The sequence below is a fragment of the Urocitellus parryii genome, chromosome 4 (genome assembly GCF_045843805.1).
Source record: "Urocitellus parryii isolate mUroPar1 chromosome 4, mUroPar1.hap1, whole genome shotgun sequence".
NCBI classification, from domain to species: Eukaryota; Metazoa; Chordata; class Mammalia; order Rodentia; family Sciuridae; genus Urocitellus; species Urocitellus parryii.
Genome location: NC_135534.1, coordinates 36,771,580 through 36,796,968, shown reverse-complemented (window position 1 = coordinate 36,796,968; position 25,389 = coordinate 36,771,580). Strand labels below are relative to the sequence as shown.

General features: G+C 34.1%; 1 protein-coding gene and 1 pseudogene across 2 annotated transcripts in view; one reads left to right on the top strand and one right to left on the bottom strand.

Moving 5' to 3' along the window:
• The window catches only part of Mettl15 (methyltransferase 15, mitochondrial 12S rRNA N4-cytidine), a 224,093-nt gene that overhangs the window by 46,869 nt on the left and 151,835 nt on the right, over positions 1-25,389 (top strand). The window lies entirely within an intron of this gene.
• Positions 14,658-15,382, bottom strand: LOC144254548 (dnaJ homolog subfamily B member 6 pseudogene; annotated as a pseudogene).

The following is a 25,389-nucleotide window of genomic DNA, read 5'->3' as shown; positions in this document are numbered from 1 at the left end:
CAAAAGTTCTCTATAAGTTCAATGCAATGCCAATCAAAATCCCAACAGCATATCTTGTAGAAATAGATAAAAGAATCATGAAATTCATATGGAATAATAAAAGACCCAGAATAGCAAAAACAATACTAAGCAGGAAGTGTGAATCAGGCGGTATAGCGATACCAGACTTCAAGCTATACTACAGAGCAATAGTAACAAAAACAGCATGGTACTGGTACCAAAACAGGCGGGTGGACCAATGGTACAGAATAGAGGACACAGTAACTAATCCACAAAACTACAACTATCTTATTTTTGATAAAGGGGCTAAAAGCATGCAATGGAGGAAGGATAGCATCTTCAACAAATGGTGCTGGGAAAACTGGAAATCCATTTGCACCAAAATGAATCTGAATCCCTATCTCTCGCCGCGCACAAAAGTTAACTCAAAATGGATCAAGGAGCTTGATATTAAATCAGAGACACGGCATCTGATAGAAGAAAAAGTTGGTTATGATCTACACGCTGTGGGATCGGGCTCCAAATTCCTCAATAGGACACCCATAGCGCTAGAGTTAACAAATAGAATCAACAAATGGGACTTACTCAAACTAAAAAGTTTTTTCTCAGCAAAAGAAACAATAAGAGAGATAAATAGGGAGCCTACATCCTGGGAACAAATCTTTACTCCACACACTTCAGATAGAGCCCTAATAACCAGAATATACAAAGAACTCAAAAAATTAGACAATAAGATAACAAATAACCCAATCAATAAATGGGCCAAGGACCTGAACAGACACTTCTCAGAGGAGGACATACAATCAATCAACAAGTACATGAAAAAATGCTCACCATCGCTAGCAGTCAGAGAAATGCAAATCAAAACTACCCTAAGATACCATCTCACTCCAGTAAGACTGGCAGCCATTAGGAAGTCAAACAACAATAAGTGCTGGAGAGGATGCGGGGAAAAGGGCACTCTTGTTCATTGCTGGTGGGACTGCAAATTGGTGCAGCCAATTTGGAAAGCAGTATGGAGATTTCTCGGAAAGCTGGGAATGGAACCACCATTTGACCCAGCTATTCCCCTTCTCGGTCTATTCCCTAAAGCCCTAACAAGAGCATGCTACAGGGACACTGCTACATCGATGTTCATAGCAGCTCAATTCACGATAGCAAGACTGTGGAACCAGCCTAGATGCCCTTCAATAGATGAATGGATAAAAAAAATGTGGCATTTATACACTATGGAGTATTACTCTGCATTAAAAAATGACAAAATTATAGAATTTGGAGGGAAATGGATGGCATTAGAGCAGATTATGCTAAGTGAAGCTAGTCAATCTTTAAAAAACAAATACCAAATGACTCCTTTGATATAAGGGGTGTAAACAAGGACAGGGTAGGGACGAAGAGCTTGAGAAGAATATTTACAGTAAACAGGGATGAGAGGTGGGAGGGAAAGGGAGTGAGAAGGGAAATTGCATGGAAATGGAAGGCGATCCTCAGGGTTATACAAAATGTCATATAAGAGGTAAGGAGGGGTAAGTCAAGAGAATACAAATGGAAGACATGATTTACAGTAGAAGGGGTAGAGAGAGAAAAGGGGAGGGGAGGGGAGGGGAGGGGAGGGGGGATAGTAGACAATAGGACAGACAGCAGAATACATCAGACACTAGAAAGGCAATATGTCAATCAATGGAAGGGTAACTGATGTGATACAGCAATTTGTATACGGGGTAAAAGCGGGAGTTCATAATCCACTTGAATCAAACCGTGTAATATGATGTATTAAGAACTATGTAATGTTATGAACGACCAATAAAAAAAAAAAAAAAAATGAAAAAAAAAAAAAAAAAAAAAAAGGTTTAGATAGGTAACAACAGACATGCTTAAAAAGTAGATGTCTGCTGACCTTGGGAGAACTTGCCTGTAAACGGGATGTTCTGCCAAGTGGGCTAAGAGGGTGCTGAGAAAAATTTTTTATCTGTTCAAAACAAAGAGCAGAGCTCAGCATACTCCAGGCCGAAAGTAGATTAGCCATAAGAAGCGGGTCACTTCTGATTAGAAAGTAAAACTTCTGTATGCTATGTTTAATTAGCTGAAAGACCTGATTTATTGATGTTGGAAGGCTGCCTTCTTTGTTCATAATACTACAAAAAGATTGCTTGTCCACAATAAAGGACTTTTTTTCTGCTGCTAAAAAAAAAAAAAAAAAAAATTACATTATAAATTGAAGGCCAGTTGGTATAGTAAGATACTGTATAGCCATAAAAATGTCTATATACATCTGTAGATCCAAAAGGTCACACACCAAAATTACTGGCTTTGGAATCATAGGAGGTGATTCATATTTAAAATTTTTTAGTCATTGTTTTAAATGGCGAAAACTAAAAGTTTAACATTATAGCTCATTTTTAATATAGAAAACATGTAGTAAACACTTTCTATTTATTTCCTTTATATATGACATCGGAATGCATTACAATTCTTATTACACATAGAGCACAAATTTTTTTATATCTCTGGTTGTATACAAAGTATATTCACACCAATTTGTGTCTTTATACATGTACTTTGAGTAATAATGTCCATCACATTCCACTATCATTAATAATCACATGTCCCCTCTCTTCCCCTCCAACCCCTCTGCCCTATTAGAGTTCGTCTATTCCTCCCATTCTCCCTCTCCCTGTCCCACTATGAATCAGCCTCTTTATATCAAAGAAAACTTTCTGCATTTGTTTTTTTTGGGTTTGGCTAACTTCACTTAGCATTATCTTCTGTAATTCCATCCATTTACCTGCAAATGCCACAGTTTTTTTTTTTTTATCCTTTCATCTATTGAAGGGCATCTAGGTTGGTTCCACAGTTTAGCTCTTGTGAATTTTGCCGCTGTAAACATTGATGTGGCTGTGTCCTTGTAGTATGTATGCTGTTTTTAAGTCTTTGGGGTATAGACCAAGGAGAGGGATAGCTGGGTCAAATGGTGGTTCCATTCCAAATTTTGCAAGAAATCTTCATACTGCTTTCCATATTGGCTGCACCAATTTGCAGTCCCAGCAACAGTGTATGAGTGTACCTTTCTCCCCATATCCTTGCCAACACTTATTGTTGTTTGTCTTCATAATAGCTGCCATTCTGACTGGAGTGAGATGGAATCTTAGAGTGGTTTTGATTTGCATTTCTCTGATTGCTAGTGATGATGAACATTTTTTCATATATTTGTTGACTGATTGTATATCATCTTTTGAGAAGTGTCTATTCAGGTCCTTGGCCCATTTATTGATTGGGTTATTTGTTTTTTTGGTGCTTAGCTTTTTGAGTTCTTCGTACCCTAGAGATTAGTGCTTATACGAAAGAAGTTAAAGGGATACACATAGGAAAAGAAGAACTCAAATTGGCACTATTTGCTGTTGATATTATTCTAAACCTAGAAGACCCTAAAAGTTCCACTAGAAAACTTCTAGAACTAGTGAATGAATTCAGTAATACCCATAAATCAAAGGCATTTCTGTATATCAGTGACAAATTCTCAGAAAGGGAAATGAAGAAAACTACCCCATTTTCAATAGCCTCAAAAAAATATTTGGGAATCAACTTAACAAAAGTGGTGAAGGATCTATATAATGAAAACTACAGAACCCTAAAGAAAAAAATAAAGAAGACCTTAGAAGATTGAAAGATTTACCTTGCTCTTAGATAGGCAAAATTAATATTGTTAAAATGACCATACTTCCAAAACCACTAAGCAGATTTAATGCAATTCCAATCAAAATCCCAATGAGATTCCTCATAGAAATAGAAAAAGCAATCATGAAATTCATCTGGGAAAATAAGAGATCCAGAATAGCCAAAGCAATCCTTAGCAGGAAAAGTAAAGCAGGTGGCATCATATACCAGACTTAATCTATACTACAGAGAAATCGTAACAAAAACAGCATGGCTGTGGCACCAAAATAGACTGGTAGGCCAATGTACAGAATAGAGGACACAGAGGCTAACCCACAAAACTACAATTATTTTATATTAGACAAAGGTGCCAAAAACATGCATTGAAGAAAAGACAGCCTCTTCAACAAATGGTGCTGGGAAAACTGGAAGTCTATTTGCAACAAAATGAAATACTTCCTGTTTTTGAGTAAGTTATCAAATTTGTGAATTTAGACTATTTGTGATGTAGGCTATTACAATAATCATAAATCAATGGCCATGCAAACAACATTAATGATTCTGAGTTGGTCTAAGAAATTCATTGTTTAATGTTTGGTTTTGGAAACCTACTGCAAACTTCTAATGGATAGAAATGATTGTATTTGTTCTTTTACTGATGCAGCAGAATATTGCTGTTTTAAAATAAGCGATTTTTGAACATTTTTTCCTAAAATCTAAACACAAGTGAAGTCTGTATTTGTTTACTAATAGTGTTCTCCCACATTGGTAACCCTGTTTGAATAGGTGAATGAGTGGGGCCGCTTTTCTGTGACCAGGTCAAGACCTAGTTATTTTATTTGGAGTAATCTAAATTTTAGTTGTTTTAGGCCTTTTCTTCTGGACTAGTTTTTTGTTGTTGTTGTTGTTGTTGTTGTTTATTTGTTTCTTTGTTTAAGGGAATAATTTTCTAATTTTCTACTTGGAAGGTAGAAACTGGACAACTCAGAACTAAATGGAGAAAGGTCCCTGGGGTCTCAGAGCATAGGATGTGGACTTGCCTTAATTTCAGTATGTGTCTTTGTCGTCCACTGTGGTTGGTAACCTGGAAGCTAGGTCTCTTTCCACAGAGAATGACTCTTTGAGAAGGTAAAGGAAGTGGAGATCCCACTTAAACAATCCAACGTTTCCTGCTTTCTTTATCCCTTTCTATTTGGGTGCTTTGTGAGGAAAATAGTACCTACTTTACCCTCCTTGACTCTGGCAAGTCAATTTCCACTTATGTTCTGCACCATCACTGAAAGTTGTTGACATGTGTCATCTTTGTCTTTGGGAATTTATGCATTTTTTTATGCCTTAGTAATGCTTCTTAAATGAAGGTTTAGGAGTGAATGTTAATTTTCCAATGAGAGGTAAAAATCAAGAAGAAAGAATGGTAGTTGAAGTATCAGACAAAGAGCATAGAAGTTGAGATTAGCTGAACTCTGTCCGAACTTTGTATGACTTCTAGCCTGATATCAGGTAAGAAGGGGTTTTACTTTTTTAGAGACTTTGTTTTCTTATCTGGAAAATAGAGGGATTAGATGGATTTTTACTCAAAGAGAGTGAGTGTATGTGAAATGGTTTGCCAAATTCTCTTTTATTTAAAAAATATTAAATGGAAAGTGTGATAAAGCACTTTGTTTTAATTCTAGGCAATTTTCACTTTAAGTTTTCAGTAATGAGAAGGAACAGTATTCTAAATATTTAGGTTATATTATACTTAACATTCTTCTCATTCACAAACTATCTTCCTTTGAACAATGCTAAATATAGTGTAGTGGCACATCTTGATTGAAACACACTCTATACGGTTTACTTCTTTGATATTTTCATAATTTGACTATTTTTTTATTTTAAGTATTCTTTTATTTTAAATCTCTGCATTTAAAAAATTTACCTCTACCATAATCAGAAAAAATTATTGTTTAGGATTTAGGAAGATGTGATTTTATCTTTCCACGTTTGACAAAATATACGAAGAAGTGTAAATAATTCTAAGGAGATGTATCCTACCTACCTGCCTTTCCATTCCTTGTTTTTTCCTTTCATTATTTTTTTTCTTCTAGGTATATAAATATATTTTCTATTAAGAAATAAAAATTTTTGCTAGATAATCACAAAAGATGGTTATCTTTGCAAAATGGTATATATAAAATGAATTTGCTTTCTTTCTTAATGCCTGCAGGATTCTATATAGCATATAGAAAATCTAGTTTCCTCAGATTGTAAATACAGAATAAAGCCATTAGTCTTACAAGTATATTTCATCTGTCCTTTTTTTTTTTTTTTTTAAAGAGTGAGGTGGGGAGAGAGAGAGAGAGAGAGAGAGAGAGAGAGAGAGAGAGAGAGAGAGAAAGAGAATTTTTTTAATATTTATTTTTTTTTTTTTAGTTATCGGCAGACACAACATCTTTGTTTGTATGTGGTGCTGAGGATCGAACCCGGGCCGCACGCATGCCAGGCGAGCGCGCTACCGCTTGAGCCACATCCCCAGCCCTCATCTGTCCTTTTAAAATTCAGTTTTGATGATCTGTCATTAATTAAAGGCATATTATACAATTTTAATATAAAGGTCATGTAAATGAACTGGTTTGCATCCATTTTAAGAGGGTATAAATAGATCTTTTTCCTTTTTTATACTATACTGGTCACCTGGATTATCTTGTGGGTGATTATTTTACCAAATGGAGTTTCCTTGATAGAATGAACATATTTTTACTTAAGAAAGGACAGTTTAGCTTCAAAAACCATCATGGCAAGTCTTTCTCAGGCTGCAAATTTGATGAGAAAGCTTGCATATTGTTAATTTTTGCTTTTCATTGCTTTAGAGATTGTTAATTTTTTTCTTTATCTGAAACTTCATTAAGTAAAATGTTCTGCCTTGTTACTGTTCCTAAGAACTTCCATTTATTTTATCTTCTTTGGTATTCTGCTAATTGCTTTACATTCTGTTTTACATTGCCCAGTAGCCCATTTTTAAGATGAGAACTGTGACACAGAGAGAGGTTGAGTTGATTTACTGATTTTCTCAGACATTGTTTTAGGTACACTATAAGAAAGTTAAGAAAAATTCTGAAATTCTGGTTGTCCTTTAATATGAAGCCCATGTATATTTCTCAAAAAATGAATAAACAGAAGATACCAATATGAGGCTATGAACAAATTATTCCACTGAAGAAAGAAGAGCAAATTATAAGGGCTTAGGAAAAAAATCTCTTTTGTTGACTCCTTTTTTATCCTTGGGCATTTCACTTTGGTATTTTATTTTAATTTAATGAATCTTAAATTATTAACCTGGACTATATAAGAAAGTTTGAAACTCATTAACTGATTAAAAGTTTTAACTGTTTGTGTTGATATTTATTTTGTTTACATATTTACTAAAAACAAATTAGTATTTATCACCCAACTGAGGAAGCATTTGCAGATTTTTCTGTTATAAAGTTACTTATATTTTCCCCTTTCAATATTGTTTTTTGTTTGTTTTTGGTTTGTATGTTTGTTTAGATTTTGGTGCTGGATATTGAACTCCAAGGCACTCTACCACTCAGCTATATCAGCAACCTTTTTTATTTTTCATTTTGAGAAAGGATCTTTCTAATTTCTTGAGACTGGCCTTAAACTTGCAATCTTCCTGCCACAGTATCCTTAGTCTCTGGACTATACCACCATGCCTGGTAATGTACTCTTTTGAAGGAAATAACTATGCCTAGTGCAAACATTAGGAATGGAGAGCTATGTTCCCTTCCTTGTGGGTAGAGTATTCTACATAAGTCTTTTGAACTCTGCACAGGCAATTTGTCTCTTCTCATTCATTTATGTCACTATGAACTTGATATTTGTTTTATACACAAGGAGGATTGTTTTTATCTTATTCTGGATTTTGAATACTACTTAGCAAGAATTTTCCCATTTCATTTTATAAAAACTAAATTTATCAAATACTAGATGTTTTAAATTTTACCTTTAAATATTAACTCTATTTGGAATTTATTGTAATAAATAATAGTATTTTAAATTTATTGTATAATGTGCATTATAAAGCATGATTTCAAATATTCATCCCAGACTCTCATAATTCTTTAGGATCTTCATTTTGAACTCTGAAGCCATGCATCTATCTGTGTTGGAAATTTTCTTTCCCTTTCTTGCAGGAAACTGTTAGGAATATTTTAAACAACTCTTTAACTTTCCTAAACTTGTACCTTCTTTTGTCTCAGTGAATAGTATGGTTACTCAATTGCCTGAGCCAAGAGCCTAGATTGTCACCTTCAAATTCCCTATCTTTTTCACCTAATAAATCAACTGTGACTCTGGAATGTGTTTGATTCAGAATTCTGATCCAAGCTGTATCCTTGGACATGTTATTCCACATCTCTCTGCATCAGTTTCTTCATCTATAAAATTAGTATAGGAGTATATAGTAAGGATTATACTGGTTAATATTAGGAGATGTTTAAAGCAGGGCTCCTTACCTAATAAGTTCTAAATAAATATTTGGGATTATTGTTATCATTCAGTGTTTTCCACACTGGTAATTTTTATTGACTATCTAGCATTGTACTATATAGCATGAGATTGTAGAAGGTAGGATAGTGTATAGCTTGTGTAGCAAGGTGTACTTGACAGGTCTGAGACATCCAGTAATTACCTGGAAGACCTTGAGGAGTTGATCTTAGCTCTGAGATTCAATTACCTTAAATTTTAAAGTGTGATAATGGTACTGCATAGGGATCTTGTAAAAATAAAACATTCATATGAAAGACCAACTAGAAAACTGATGGGCACAGAACATTCACTTAATACATGTTACTGATACTCTTATCAAAGGGGAATAAATGGGTAATTACAATTAAAAATCTGAATTTTTGAATAATATTTTCAAAGTTCAGAAGGTGTGAATATGATAACTTCTTAGCTTTTTTTTTTAAGTTTAATATTTCTGGGGGCTGGGGTTGTAGCTCTGGTAGAATGCTTGCCTAGCATGTGTGAGGGACTGGGTTTTGGTTCTCAGTACCACATATAAATAAATAAAATAAACATCTATCAACATCTTAAAAAATTAAAAAAACAGTAATACTTCCTAACTGAAATAATTAGGAGAAAAGTTATAATCAGTAAAAGCTTCCCTTTGTAGTTATTTTCTTTTTTAATTTGTTCTTTTTAGATATATATGACGGTAAAGTATGTTTTGACATGATAATTATGGATTATTACTTATTCTAATTAGGATCCCATTCTTGTGGTTGTTAATATGGAGTTTCAATGGTGATATATATGAACATAGGAAGATGTGTCTGATTCATTCGACTATCTTTTCTATTTCCATCCTCCAACCCTTCCCTTCATTCCCCTTTGTTAATCCACTGAATTTCTATTTTCCCCTAACCCCTTGATGAGTGTTAGCATTTGCATATCAGAGAGAATTTTTAACCTTTGTTTTTTTGGGATTGGATTATTTCACTTAGCAGGAGAATCTCTAGATTCATCCATTTACTGGCAAATGTCATTGTCATTCTTTTTATGCACAAGTAATATTTAATTGTGTACATATACCACCTTTTCTTTATTCATTCATCTGTTGTAGGGCTTCTAGGTTGGTTCCATGGCTTAGCTACTGTGAATTGAACTACTATAAACATTGATGTGGCCAGTTCACTATAGTATGTTGATTTTAAATCCTTTGGATATATACCATGGGATGGGATAACTGGGTCAAATGGTGGTTCAATTCCAAGTTTTCTGAGGAATCTCCACACTGCTTTCCAGAGTGGCTACACCAATTTGTATTGCTGTCAACAACGTCTGAGTGTACCTTCTCCCTGACATCCTTGCCAACATTTATTGTTACTTGCATTCTTGATAATTGCCATTCTGACTGAAGTGAGATGAAATCTCAGTGTAGTTTTAATTTGCATTTCTAATTGCTACTGATATTGAACTCTTTTTATTACATTTTTTCCCCTATATTTCTTCTCTGTGAAGTATCTGTTCAGTTCCTTTGCCCATTTCTTGATTGAGTTATTTATATTTTTCATGTTAAGTTTTTTGAGTTCTTTATGTATCCTGGGGATTAATGCTCTGAGATTCAGGTGGCAAAGATTTTAACCCATTCTGCAGGCTCTCTGTTCACTTTCATGACTGTTTCCTTTGCTGTGAAGAAGCTTTTAAGTTTGATACCATCCCATTTATTGATTCTTGATTTTACTTCTTGCACTTTAGGAGTCTTGTTGAGGAAGTTGATTCCTAAGCAAACATGATGGAAAATTATGCCTACATTTTCTTCTGATAGACACAGTATCTTTGGTCTAATGCCTAGGTCCTTGATCCACTTTGAGTTGAGTTTTGTGCAGGATGAGAAATAGGGGTTCGATTTCATTCTGCTACATATGGATTTCCACTTTCCCCAGCACCGTTTGTTGAAGATGCTATCTTTTCTCCAATATATATTTATGGTGCCTTTGTCTAGTGTGAGATAAGTGTGTTTATATGAGTTTGTCTCTGTGTCTTCTATTCTGTTCCATTGGTCTTTATGTCTGTTTTGGTGTCAATACCATGCTGTTTTTATTTCTAGAGCTCTGTAGTATAATTTAACATTTGATACTATGATGCTAACTGCTAAGTTTTTCTCCCTAAGAATTGCTTTGGCTATTCTGAGCCTATTATGTTTGCAAATGAATTTCATGGCTGCTTTTCATATTTTTGGTTGAGATCATGATTGGTATTTTGACGGGAACTGCATTGAATCTGTGTAGTGCTTTTGGTAGTATGGCCATTTTGACAATATTAGTTCTGCCTATCCAAGAACATGGGAGGTGTTTTTATCTTCTTAGGTCTTCAATTTCTTTCTTTAGTGTTCTGTTGATTTCATTGTAGAGATTTCTCCTCTTTTGTTATGTTGATTCCCAAGTATTTATTTTCTTTTTGAGGCTAGTGTGAATGGGAAAGTTTTCCTAATTTCTTTCTCAGCTGCTTCATCTTTGGTGTAGAGGAATGCAGTTGGTTTGTGGGTGTTAATTTTATATCCTGCTACATTGTTGAATTGATTTATGAGTTTTAGAAGTTTACTGTTGGAGTTTTTTGGTTCTTCTAAATATAGAATCAACAAATAGGGATAGTTTGAACTCTTTTTTTTTTCTATTCATATCCCTTTAATTTCTTTCCTTTGCCTAATTGCTCTGGCTAGAATTTCAAGGACTGTGTTGAATAGAAGTGGTGAATGAGGGCCTGTCTTGTTGTTGTTTTTAGGGGAAATGCTTTCAGTCTTTCTCGACTTAGAATTATGTTTGCCTTGTGTTTAACATGTATAGCTTTTACAATGTTGAGGCATGTTTCACTTATCTCTAGTTTTCCTAGTGTTTTGAACATGAATGGATGCTATATTTTGTCCAATGCTTTTCTGCATCTATTGAGATAGTCATATGATTTTTGCCTTTAAATCTATTGATGTGGTGAATACATTTATTGATTTCAGTAATGTCAAACCAACCTTGTATCCTTGGGATGAAACCCATTTGATCATGCATGGTGCACTTTTTTGGGGGGGGCTGTGTACCAAGGATACTCGACCACTGAGCCACATTCCCGTCCTATTTTGTACTTTATTTAGAGACAGGGTCTCACTGAGTTGCTTAGTGCCTTGCCATTGCTGAGGCTGGCTTTGAATTTGTGATTCTTCTATCTCAGCCTCCTGAGCTGCTGGGATTACAGGTGTGCACTATATTTTTAATATGTTTTTGTATGTGATTTTCCAGCATTTTATTAAGAATTTTTGCATCTGTGTGTATTAGGGATATTGTTCTGAAGTTTTTTTTCTTTGATGTGTCTTTGTCTGGTTTTGGCATTGGGGTGATATTGGCTTCATAGCATGAGTTTATAATGGTTCCCTTTTCTATTTTATGGAATAATTCTAGCAGGATTTTTTTTTGAATGTCTAGCAGAACTTTGCTAAGATTTGATGTGGTCCTAGGCTTTTTTGTTGATAGGCCTTTGATAGCATCTTTAATTTCATTGCTTTAAATCAGTTCATTTAAATTTTCTGTGTTCTCCTGATTCAGTTTGGGTAGGTCATGTTTCTCCAGAAATTGTCAATGTCTTAAGATCTTCTATTTTTATAGTATAAATTTTCAAAATAGTTTCTGATTATCATGTGTATTTTGGTAGTGTCTGTGATTTTCATCACAAATTTTAGTAATTTGAATTTTTCCCTCTTTCTCTTGGTTAGCTTGGCTAAGCATTTTTCAATTTTATGTATTTTTTTCAAAGAACCAACTTTTTGTTTTGTTGATTTTTTTGAATTGTTATTTTTCTGTCTCGATTTCATATGTGAATTTAATTATTTCCAGTCTTCTACTGCTTTTGGTGTTTCATTTGTTTTTCTACTCCTAGGGCTTTGAGATGAAATATTAGGTTATAAATAAGGTGATTTTTGTATTTTTTTTTAATGCATGAGCTTAATGCTATGAACTTTCTCTCTTGGAACCATCTTCCTAGTGTCCCAGAGATTTTACTGTGTTTCTGTTCTCAATTACCGCTAAGTATTTTTTTTTAATTTCACCCCTTATTTCTTCACTATCTGTTGGTCATTCAATAGTGTATTATGTAGTCTACAAGCATTAGAGTTATCTTCTATTATTTATTTTATTATTTCTAATTTCCTTGCATTATGATCTAACAGAATGCACAGTATTATCTCTGTTTTTTTTTTTTAATATATGCTAAGAGTTGCTTTTTGGCCTAAGTTAGCATCTATTTTAGAGGATATATATGCTGCTGAGAAGAAATTGTATTCAGTCACTGATGGATGAAATATTCTATGTATGTCTGTTAAGTATAAATTATTGTTTTTCTAGTTTCATAACTTCTTTTTTTTTCAGGAAAAAATGCACCAAACACATTCATATTTCTTTTCTTTTTTTTTTAAGCAAATGACAAAGACCCAGTTTACCAGATTTTTAAACCTAAGCTTAACATTACATATTTAAACAATTGTCAAAACTTTACTAAGTTTCCAGCATTCATGTACAACTAGAAAACATCCTTAAATTTATGTTAAACCAGAAATGTAAAATGACCCCTTTGATATAAGGGGAGTAAACAAGGACAGGGTAGGGACGAAGAGCTTGAGAAGAAGATGTACATTAAACAGGGATGAGAGGTGGGAGGGAAAGGGAGGGAGAAGGGAAATCGCATGGAAATGGAAGGCGATCCTCAGGATTATACATAAGGACATATAAGAGGAAAGGAGGGGTAAGACAAGATAATACAAATCGAAGAAATGATTTACAGTAGAACGGGTAGAGAGAGAAAAGGGGAGGGGAGGGGAGGGGAGGGGAGGGGGGATAGTAGAGAATAGGACAGACAGCAGAATACATCAGACACTAGAAAGGCAATTTGTCAATCAATGGAAGGGTAACTGATGTGATTCAGCAATCTGTATACGGGGTATAATTGGGAGTTCATAACCCACTTGAATCAAATTGTGAAATATGATGTATTAAGAACTATGTAATGTTTTGAACGACCAACAATAAAAAAAAAACCAGAAATGTATTACCATTAATGCATTAATATCTTTCATTACTGAAGCTAGCCAATCCCTAAAAAACAAATGCCAAATGTCTTTTTTGATATAAGGAGAGTAACTAAGAACAGAGTAGGGAAGAAGAGCATGAGAAGAAGACTAACATTAAACAGGGATGAGAGGTGGGAGGGAAAGGGAGAGAGAAGGGAAATTGCATGGAAATGGAAGGAGACCCTCAGGGTTATACAAAATTACATACAAGAGGAAGTGAGGGGAAAGGGAAAAATAATACAAGGGGGAGAAATGAATTACAGTAGAGGGGGTAGAGAGAGAAGAGGGGAGGGGAGGGGAGGGGAGGGGGGATAGTAGAGGATAGGAAAGGCAGCAGAATACAACAGACACTAGTATGTCAATTTGTAAATCAATGGAAGTGTAACTGATGTGATTCTGCAATCTGTATATGGGGTAAAAATGGGAGTTCATAACCCACTTGAATCAAAGTGTGAAATATGATATATCAAGAACTATGTAATGTTTTGAACAACCAATAAAAAAAGAAAAAAAAAGAATTATAATACAAGTTATAATAATAATGATAATAAAGCTCATGTAAAAATAAATAAATAAAAATTAAAAAAAATACATGTATGATGAGGTGAGGAAAAAAAAAGAAATGTGTCACATTAGATTGGGTAGAGAGAGGTGATGGGAGGGGAGGGGAGGGGAAGGAGGGATAGGAAGGACAGCAGAATAAAATAGACACTAGTATTGTTGCATGTATATTCGTGTCTGTATAACCAATGTGATTCTGCAACCTGTACACTTGGAAAATGAGAAATTATAACCCATTTGATTCAAATGTATGATATGTCAAGATCATTGTATTGTCATAACAACTAATTTTAAAAAAATGAGGCTTCTAATATCTAATTTTTTCTTTGGGTATATCTAATTTACTACTAAAAATTTTATTGTTTTGAATTTTGATTGTTCCACTTTCCCTTTTTAGATAGAAGTTCTATAGGTTCTTTAAAGAAAAATCTGCATTTTTTTGCTGGTGGTACTGGAGATTGAACCCAGGGCCTTGGCAAGCACTCAAGCAACTGAGTTATATCTCCAGCCCTGCTGCATTGTCTTTTTGTAAATGGCATTCTGCTACTAAACCAAATATTTCTTTATTTTCTTTAAGAATAGTAAACACTCTTGCTCTAAAAAAAAAAAAAAAGCAAAGTGCATACAGAGATTACAACAATTTTAAAGACAAAAAAATGGTCCTATTGTGTGGTCCCAATGATAAACTCAAAAGTCTATGACAAATAGGGGCTCCGATGAGCTGTTTATAAATACTTTAGATTAGATACAATTATACTGAAAGTCGAGTTCCTCTGAAATCTTTAAAAAAACGTTCCTTTTAATCCTCAAATGGTGCTTGTTATGTAACATTAATGCGCGCATTGAATTACTTGTTATCCAAGCCTAGCAGCTGCTCCTTACCATTTATCCTTAAGGACTTTAACTGGCCTCTTCTTCAACTTCTACTCTTTCTTGACCATTCTAGATGATTCTTTTTGTAGTGATTTTTCTCCCATTTACTATTTTGGTAGAAGTTGATATTGATTTGAAGTTACCCATTTTGCTGCCACCAAATGATGTAGAAGAGAATGAAGTAAGGCCACCATGACCTAATGACCCAAATGAAGTAAATCCTGTATTACATGCATAAAATCCACCTCCAAATGTTGGAAATCCACAGAAAGCGGAGAAAAACGAGCCTGCAACTCGGTTTCTGCTTCCTTGGGGACCTCTTCAGTTCCCAAAAAAGTCTTCAAAAGTATCTTCAAAGAAGTTGAAGGAAAATGGGTCCCTTCTACCAAAAAAGTCCCTGAAGACATCACCTGGGTTCTGGAATGTGTAGCCAAACTCCAATGGACTGTCAAAATGATTTCCACCTCCACCTCCACCATTTAAGCCTTCTTTGCCATACTTGTCATAGATGTCCCGTTTTTTAGCATCTGATAACACCTCATATGCCTCAGCTACTTATTTGAATTTTCTCTCTGCTTCTTCTTTATTCTCAGGATTTTTATCTGGATGCCACTTTAGTGCAAGTTACCCGTATGCCTTTTTGATATCCTCGGGTGAGGCATGTCTCTGCACACCTAGAACTTCACAGTAATCCACCATGTTTTAACAGATGTTGGAACAAGTCTGTTAAAGTCTGGAGGATGGGGCGGATGGTGGGTGCTCACGGTGCTGCATGGCTGCGCTGGTGGCGCTCCTTGCGCTTTCTTTTCTCTTCATAGCTTCTTTATTTAGTTTTTGTTTAGAAGATTCATCCAGCAATGAGAGAGGTGTGTTAAAGTCATCCAGTATTATTGTGTTGTGGTCTATTTTATTTTTGATATTTAGGAGAGTTTGTTTGATGTTCATAGATGCTGCATTTTGGGGGGCATATATATTTACGATTCTTATATCTTGTTGATGTACAATTTTCTTAAGCAATATGAAATGACCTTCTTTGTACCTTCTGAATAACTTTGGCTTGAAGTCCACTTGATCTGTTATGAGGATAGAAACTCCTGCCTATTTACAAGATCCACATGAATGCTATATTTTTCCTTCTTCTTTTACCTTCAGTATCTGGATGTCTTTTTCTATGAGGTGAGTCTCTTGGAGATAGCATATTGTTGGGTGTTGTTTTTTAATCCAATCTGCCAGTTGTGTCTTTTGATTGATGAATTTTGGCCATTTACACTCAGTGTTATTAAAAATTTATTTTTATTCCTTGTCAGTTTATTTCTGGTTTTTCCTAGTGTAGTTCCTTTCTTTGCTGGTTTTTACATTTTAGGGGGGGACCAAGGGAATGTGATATCTGTTCCCTGTTCAGGTGGGGCTGCTGGAGCTGAGAGGAAATCCTATAGTCAGAGCTGCTGTTGGTGGTGTTAGGCTTAGGTAGGCTCCTGGTTCTTTGTTGAATGTTGATTGGTCTGAAGATTTTAAATCAGTGCACCTCTAAGGCTCAGCAGTTGCTGGTCCATGAGACTACATCCCAGGGATCTTTCCTGGATTCCACTCATGTGGGGGAAGAGCCAATCCTTATTCCCCTCTGTCACCTGCAGACCCTGCTGTTTCCCTTTTCTCTTGGGTTCATTCTCCAAACTCTGCGTTTTCCCTTTCTAATTCCATTCCTATCTGGGTGCTTCTCTCCCAGCTGGTCCTGCAAGTCACCAGAGTCATGGGGGAAGGGGGAGTCCTGTGGGTTTCCTCATCCTGTTTTCCCATGTGTAAATCCCTCTCCACATTTGATTTTTTTTCTGGTCACATAGGCGCTCTCTATGTCATGTGGTGTGGGATTTTCAGGCCTGTATTTTCAGCTCAACTTGAGTTTTCCTGGAATTGCTCCCCTTACCACCCCCCACCCCCTGCTACTGGCCCCCAGGCTATAGCTGCAAAATGGTTCCTTCCTCTGTTCTCTGTGAGTAGCTGGGAGAGATACAGCTTCTTTCCTGCATTAGGATATTTTGCAGCATGCCTTTCAGGTTACTCCATCAGTGTCTTTGATCTCTGATTTCTTCATACTCAGACATGCCATAGACCTTCTAAATATGCATGTTCTCTTAATTCTCTTATTCCTCACATACATATTCACTGCTCTTATACCATCACCTTTTTAAGATTACAACTTCTCATTAACATTTTCTCATTGGTGACATTAATAAACACAGTATACATATGGCATAGTACTGTGATGTAAAATTACACCATAGTTTTTATTCAGTTTCACTGCTGTTTGATATTTACTTTAGTTCCAGCATTGGCTATTTTTCACAATGTTATAATGAAAATTATTAACTCATGTAATTATCTCACTTGGATTAATCACATGAGAATGTACCAAAGGTTATATACATTTAATAGTGTTTGATACCAAATTGCCCCTAAAAAACAACTACCCATCAACATTCGTATTCTACTAACAGTGTTATCTGTGCCCCTTCCCTGGTCCAGATGTTACTACTCTTTTTTTTTTTTTTTTTAACTGGCATTCCTTCATTATACAGGAAGTTGAACATTTAATCATCACTCTGTTTATCTTTTTAATGTGTCCATTTAAAAAACTTAAGATATTAACCATTTTATTGTTTTGGATAAAAATAAATATTTCTAATCATATTCATCCTGATACTTTACCTAAAGTTTAAATATATTATGTGTAAGTCTTCCTTATAGGTTTGTTGTGTTTGTGTATTTCAGAAATTTTCATTTTTATGAACTACAGTCTGTATTTCACTTATTTGCTGATATTTTTTGCCATTGTTTTTATATGAAGGTAGATTTTCTTTATTCCAGGACTGTATTGATATTTGCTATATTTTCTTCTTGAATTTTAAATGTTTCATTTTTATAGTAATTCTGTAAACTAATTATAATCTGTTTTACCCAATGTTTGATATTTTTAAGAAATATTTTATTGGTCATGTTAAATAATTCTCAAATATTCAAATTAGAATTCCAAGTCCTTGACAACTGATACTAATAACATCTATGAAATTAGTATTACTATCATGTTTTTGAATAGTTGCTGAAAATAAGGAAGAAAAAAAATCTATTCTGGTTTTCAGTAAAGATTCTAGAAATAATTCTGAATTAATTTCTTGGCTAAGGTAGTCCTAAAAACTAAAATAAGATAATTTGCCAGGTTCTTTCTCTTTCATTAGCCACTGACAAGATTTTAAGAGTTTCAGAATCTGTTCCACCATAAAAACAAGGCCAAATGATTTTGTTGAAAAAATTAAGTATAGAAAAGAGACCTATCATTCCCATTATAACAGGAAACCTCACTCAATTCAAAGTTCAGAATAATGCCAGTCTTCGTGGTTCTTGGTACTGGCAGAAGCTGGGAAACTCAACATAACCGCTGTCAATATATCTCCCAGTTGCCTACAACCCACTTAGACAATCTATTCTGTCAGTTCCTAGGAAAACATTCTTGACACATACCTAGCATCCACTGAGGTTTCTTTTGTACTTCTACCTCTCAGTAATACCTACCAAAATGAAATATCTTATAACTCAGAAGCAGAGCATAGATAAAATCTTTGATTATAACAGACATTTTGCTTTATTCTTCCATACCTTTTATTCTCAGACACAATAAGCTGAGTATACATTGTGTCAAGATCTATACTCACATCTATCTGAAATTGCTGTACAATTCTGTGGAGGAAATCTAAATCCACATTTCTTTAATCTGAATGAAGAGACTTCAGGGTATTTTAGGTTTTGATACCATTGGTATATACTCTTAACACATCAGTAATGCCAAGTCTGACCATACATACTAGACCTCTATTTCCTACAGTAAACAGTTTAATGTGGAAACAATCTGAAAAAGTTATAAGGTTTTCATTAAATTTTGTTAAAAGGTCCAACTCTTCATATTTTTATCTACTTAAGCAGAGCCTCTTGTTCATTCTGTAAAAACAGTCTAATTTGCTCACATTCAGAATTTGTTTATTCTCTTTTATATTCTACCTTCTTTCTCAGCTAGAGGGATTTGCTGCCTTGTACAGTTATCACTTTTTCAACTAATTCCACATTATTCTTCAAGGGCTTGATGCTAGATTCTAGAAGTAGTCTGTGGTGTCAACTTTTTTAATGGGACAAATGTAGTGCCTCTGCTGTTTGGTATAAATAAAACCTGTAGGTTCTTCACAGAGAAAAGAATCAGAAATTATGTGTTACTTATACACAGCATTTTCTTCCTGCCTCTTCCTCTGGCTCTTTTGGATCTGGAGTAGCTTAGCAAATTCATTCCAATGATAGAGCAGGGGATTCCTCCCAAACTTTCTTTGTGGAAAGCAAAATTAGCAGACAGGCCAGGGAAAGGCATCATTTCGATATACTTCCTAGGATATACTGAGGCAGTAAAAATAGAAGTTGTACCCATCGTTAGTGGTCACTGTTTCTTTCAGGTATTACGGACAGATGGGACAACTGCACACCCTTGAAGGTCTGCCAGGGCTGTCACACATTCCATTGAACTTTGAGTAAAGATAGTGAACAAAGCCTGCCTTCCCAGAACTCAGGTCTCAATATGAAGTAGATATCCTTCAAGACAAAGCCCGCCTTCCTAGAGCTCAGGTCTCAATGTGAAGTAGCTATCTTCCAAGACCGTGCATATAGACTAGCTCTAGGTTTCACTGACCTGACATGTTGTTGGCTGTCACTGAAGTCTTGTTTAGTTGTCTGTACCTTAGCTCAGAGGATAAAAAGAATTCCAAGCTTATAGCTCTATCACTGATAAGCCCATCTGCACTTAGGTTTAATGACTTTCTTCAAGAAAGAAGCCACTGACCTAATATGCCAATCATTTCTTTACAATGTAGAGATCTAAAGAATGATGGGGAAAACCAGCCCCATAAACAATTACGGGGGGGAAACTGCTGACATAACAATGTAAAACCTTCAAGTCCTATTTTAAAATGCTCCATATGTATTCTGTTCACCCCCTTTGATCGAACTTTTTACAACCAAGTAACTAAGAATCTTTCTTGATCAAACCCAAGGGAGACTCTTTACATCATTCTTTTCTGTGGAGCAGGTATACATAATAATATGTCAAAATACACTCTACTGTCATGTATATCTAAAAAGAACAAATGAAAAAAAAAGTTAATTTTTTTTTAAGTAGGTAAGATTTAAAATTATCTCATTGGCTTTGGTCTTCCCTAACTAAATAAATCCCAGCTGAACTTTAGCTGTAGATATTTAGAATATTTGATAATATGTCATTCCCAAAATGCTTAAATGGAATGATTAGATCCTGTATTAGCATACCATAGCTTTTAAAAAGGGTGAGGTAGGTCTGCCAGGTTTGGTTGGTAATATTAATAAAGTATAACTCATTACGAGATCTTCATGAGACTAAAAAAGGGAAACCATATCTGACATACAAAAAGAATGAAGTAACTGTTAGCTGCCTTTGGTTTTCATGGAAGAGTATCTCCCCCATATTAAAAAATAAGAACATAGTTGTCATGTAGTTATAATACTAGATGTATAGTATAATTTTGTTTTGTTATTTTATCTTTATAGGAAAAAAATCTTTATATACTTACTAAGTATATATACTTAGTAAGTATATAAAGTATATATTTATGTTTGCTCCTGTGTAGAAGAAAAAGAGTCAGTGCCTTGTTTATGTTTGGCAAGCAGAGAGGAGGAAGCAAAACCACAATTTATTTTCATTGTTATTTATTGTTTGAATGGTTATAAATAAAAATCCCTTAAGTGGTATTTTTTAGTTAAAATTAAATAAAATTTATTTTTAATAAAATGAATAATTTTAATAATCTTTAAAAAAAGCAAAAAAAAAGGAAAAAGGTATATCTTCTGATCTGGAAGGTCTTTAGACTATAGTTTTATCATTTCATTTCATGTATATGGTTACTTGTGCAGCAAAGAGTTATTAATTCTTACTTTAAAGTGCTTTGCTGGTACTGTAAATCAGCTGAGTACTGAGTACTGTATCCTCCCTCTCTCCCTCCCCCCCCTCCCTCCCTTCTCTCTCTCTCTCTCTCTCTCTCTCTCTCTCTCTGATTGGAATTGAACCCAAGGTCTCAAGTATGCTAAGCCATGTACTCTACCACTGATACTTTAATACTCTGACAAAGTCCCAAATTTGTATGTGGTATTAAGTTTATTGAGACTTTTCCTCCCCTGGATACTGGATGTTTTAGTCAACTTATTTGCTGCTATGATGAAAGGGCCTGACCAGAAAAATTCTAGAGGAGGAAAAGTTTCTTTGAGGGCTCACAGTTTCAGAGGTCTTAGTTCATAGAAGGCTGACTTCATTCCTCAGGGCTCAAAGTGAGGCAGAACATCATCGCAGAAGGGAGTGGCAGAGGGAAGCAGTTCACCTGATGATCAGAAAGAAGAGAGAGACTCCACTCTCTAGATACAAAATATATACCCCATAGCCACACCCCCAATGAACTACTTCCTCCAGTGACTCTCCACCTGCCACCAGTTACCACTCAGTTAATCCCATCAGGGATTAATTCACTAATGAGTTTAAGGCGATCATTTTACCTCTGAACTTTCTTGCATTGTCTTACACATGAACTTTTGGGGGACACTTCTATTTCAAATCATAACACTGGGGATTGAATCAAAGGGTTCTTAACCACTAACCTATATCCTCAACCATTTTTATTTTTAATTTGGTATGGATCTCATTCAATTTCTGAGGCTGGCCTTGAATTTGTGGTCCTCCTGTCTCAGCCCTCTGAGTTGTAGGGTCTGTAGGTGTGTATTGCCACACCTGGCTTATTGTGATTTTTAACAATAAAAATTATTGAATAATTTTGATTTTTTGGATATTTTTAGGAAGGAAATATATCAAGTAAAAGAATCATTTACTGGAATTCTGTTACTATTAATGAAGAGTTAATTCATGTCTGGGGCTATAGCTCAATGGTACAGCAGATACTTAGCATGCACAAACAAGGCTTTGGGTTCAATCCAAAAATATAAGAAATAAGTAAAATTGACTCATGCTCAAATGTTAACTTTCTAATATATGTTATTCTTAACAGTGAATGAGTATTGAATAGAGCTACAGAAGAAACAAATATATGAAATATTATTAAAAAATTGACATATATTAGTTACTTATGTTAGGACTCATCTGAGATTGCAATCAGTTTTCTTAGAGTCTTGCTACTTCCCATATACTCATTTGACTTAGCCATATCTTTTAGAATATCATTTTATTTTATTTTTTTTAATTTTTTAATTTTTTTATTGTTGGTTGTTCAAAACATTACATAGTTCTTGACATATCATATTTCACATTTTGATTCAAGTGGGTTATGAACTCCCATTTTTACCCCGTATACAGATTGCAGAATCACATCAGTTACACTTCCATTGATTTACATATTGCCATACTAGTGTCTGTTGTATTCTGCTGCCTTTCCTATCCTCTACTATCCCCCTAGAATATCATTTTAAATGTGCTTATTATTGCAATTTTCCAAAATGCAATGTAAATGACATAGATGCCAATTCTTTTTGTTTTTCCTACTTAGTTGTACATGACAACAGAATGCATTTCAATTGTACACAAATGGAGCACAACATTTCAATTCTCTGGTTTTATATCGTGTAGAGATGCACCATTTGTGCAATCATATATGTACCTAGGGTAATGATTTTCATCTGATTCCACCATCTTTCGATGCCAATTCTTGTTATCTTTTTTAGAATGAAAAATGTCTTCGCTGATTCCTTTTTTTTTAAAAAAATATTTTTTAATGGTAGTTGGACACAATACCTTTATTTTATTTATCCATTTTTATGTGGTGCTGAGGATCGAACCCAGGACCTCACCCGTGCAAGGTGAGCACTGTACTGCTGAGCCACAACCCCAGACTCTAATTCCTTTTTAATAAAATATGTTTATTTCCTAAAAGAAACTGTTTGCTCATTTAAATGGTTGTATCAAATATGTAAACTTTTTGCTTAGCACTCTATTTATCTTAGCTTATTTAAAAAAAAACATTTATTTTTAAGTTGCAGGTAGACACAATACCTTTAATTTATTTGTTTAATATGGTGCTGAGGATTAAACCCAGTGTGTCATGCATGCTAGGCAAGTGCTCAACATCTGAGACACAATCCCAGCCCCTATCTTAGCTTATTTTTTTTAAAGAGAGAGAGAGAGAGAGAGAATTTTTTAATATTTATTTTTTAGTTATCGGCGGACACAACATCTTTGTTTGTGTGTGGTGCTGAGGATCGAACCTGGGCCACACGCATGCCAGGCGAGCGCGCTACCGCTTGAGCCACATCCCCAGCCCCAATTTATTTTTAATGTTTACATTTGTGAAATATAATTTACCATGCTATGTTCAATGTGTGATTTAGGCATATAGTTTAAATTATTGTTTTATTTCCAAGAACACATTTGAACTTGCAATAAACAAAAAATATGATATTTTAAACTAACTGAAATACTGTGCCATTAAATATTGTTGAATTTTTATTTTCCTCAGAAGTCCACAAGAAATGTTAAATAATTTAGTGTTGATTCATAATTCAAAGTTTCATTTCTTTCCTTAACATACTATTTTGAAATTTGGGGAATATAAAATTGCTGACAAGTTATTAATAACTTCAGCTACAAAATTAGGGCTTTGTCTGCTTATTTTAATGGTGTTCTATCCTATATGTTATCGTTTTTTATTTCCCAAAGAAAGAAACATGGTCTATAGAATGACATAATGAATAAATATAGGATCATATCTAAAGTCAATATCAAATATTATTTTTGAAGAAAGATACTTAAATGTCTCCAAGGATTGTTCCCAAAGCTCTAATTTGAATTTATTACTTTTGTTCATAAACTCCTTATATTGATTCCATGAGTTCTTATTTTGACAAATACAAGCAAATTGGACCAATTTGTCAGTCTAAATTAACTGTGAAGTTAGTGATAGTGAATGACTTATGGGTTTAAAAACCTCTTGATTCCATCAGTATTCAGTCAGTTGAAGTGTACAACTGGTGAACAGTTACAGGGTAAATTTCTATGAGTGAATCATTTCCATTTGTTGATTTCCTGGGGCGAGTAGCTTGCCAGTTTAGTAACCTCACATTTTATAAACCATCATTAGAATGGCATTCAAAAGTATTTTATGATTTGTACAACTAATATTGTAACAAATTTCAATAAAATGAGAATCCAAATTGATTACATTAAGCTCTGTTGTCATTGCAAAAGCATTTAGTTATGAAGCCATTACTGCAATGTTCTTTACAACAGATTTCATATATATTTGCAAAATTGATTTATAATTTCTCTTTTCAGGGTGCCTGCTAAAGTATTATACAGTAGTCTGTGTTCTGAGTTAATGCTATTGATTTCTCTTGATGTTGATTATACTTTATTGACTGCATTATTTTTTTTCTTGATCAATAGTTATTCAAAAGTTTATTTAGTGCTCTTTATTACTGATGATTTTAAGAAGACTCTTCATATAAAGACACCTTTAACTTCTAATATTCATTAGTCGTTCTCCTCGTTTATGACTGCAATCATTAGAACATAGATAAAATCTCTTTATCAAATGAATCTATTTTTTGTGGTTATTAATGACAAAGGAAATTTACGTTTTAATAAGCAATCAATAAGTTCAGCTATTATTTTCTGAAATTGTAGCATAATCATTAAAAACATCATTCATCTATTTTTTGATTACCTACTATTTGAATTTAAATTTCCCAATTGGGCATAATGTTACTTAACATAGAGTTATCTTAATTCTACTTACCTCTATTAAGAATGAAAGAAGAACTCTCTTCATTGATAATCATCTGTTTTTATCCTACTTATTTTAGAATTGTAAAATATTTGAACTTGAAGAGATCATCCTTTTGAATCCCCTTGCCTTATCATTGAGAAAAGAAGGTTTAAAAAGATAAGGTGACATGCCATACACACACATGTACTCATGCATGCATGTATGTGTGTGCACATCCACACATATATTTTTTTCTTTAGCAATGATAATTAAATCTCAGGCTTTGTGCAGCCCAAGTATGCTCTGTACCATTGAGCTATACCCCAAGCCCTACCAGTATTACTAAATAAAAAGCTTCTATGATACATTCACCTGAAATGTTTAATAGATATCTATTGAAGTAGATGTTTTTGAAAACCTAAATAAAATGATCATAATAGAAGAGTTTAGTTTTACATTAGATAGAAATATAGTGCAAATTAGCATGAAACATATTTAAAAAATCAAGTGTACTTTTCTTTTGGTAAAGATGGAATAAGGCAGTTTTTGCTATTTGCTTTAGTTACAAACTGTTAACTCTAATAATAGGAGTAGAATGGCACTAAGGAGAGTTAGCCTCAGTTACATTTAAATTATATAAAGAAGTTATAACAAGGAGCTTACCAATAATATTGTTCAAATAGCAGAGAGATACTTGATAGGTTCTCTTAGAAAACAAGTGATGTTTCTTTTATAAGACTATCATAATAAGGTTTATCTTTTAAAGTTATTCCTGTAGTTATAAATTGTTTTTTAGAACTGAAGTGAATGAATGTTTTTTTCACTGCCTTTAGAATTTTGATATTAATGATAATACTTGTAAATGTAAAATTTTAATTTTAA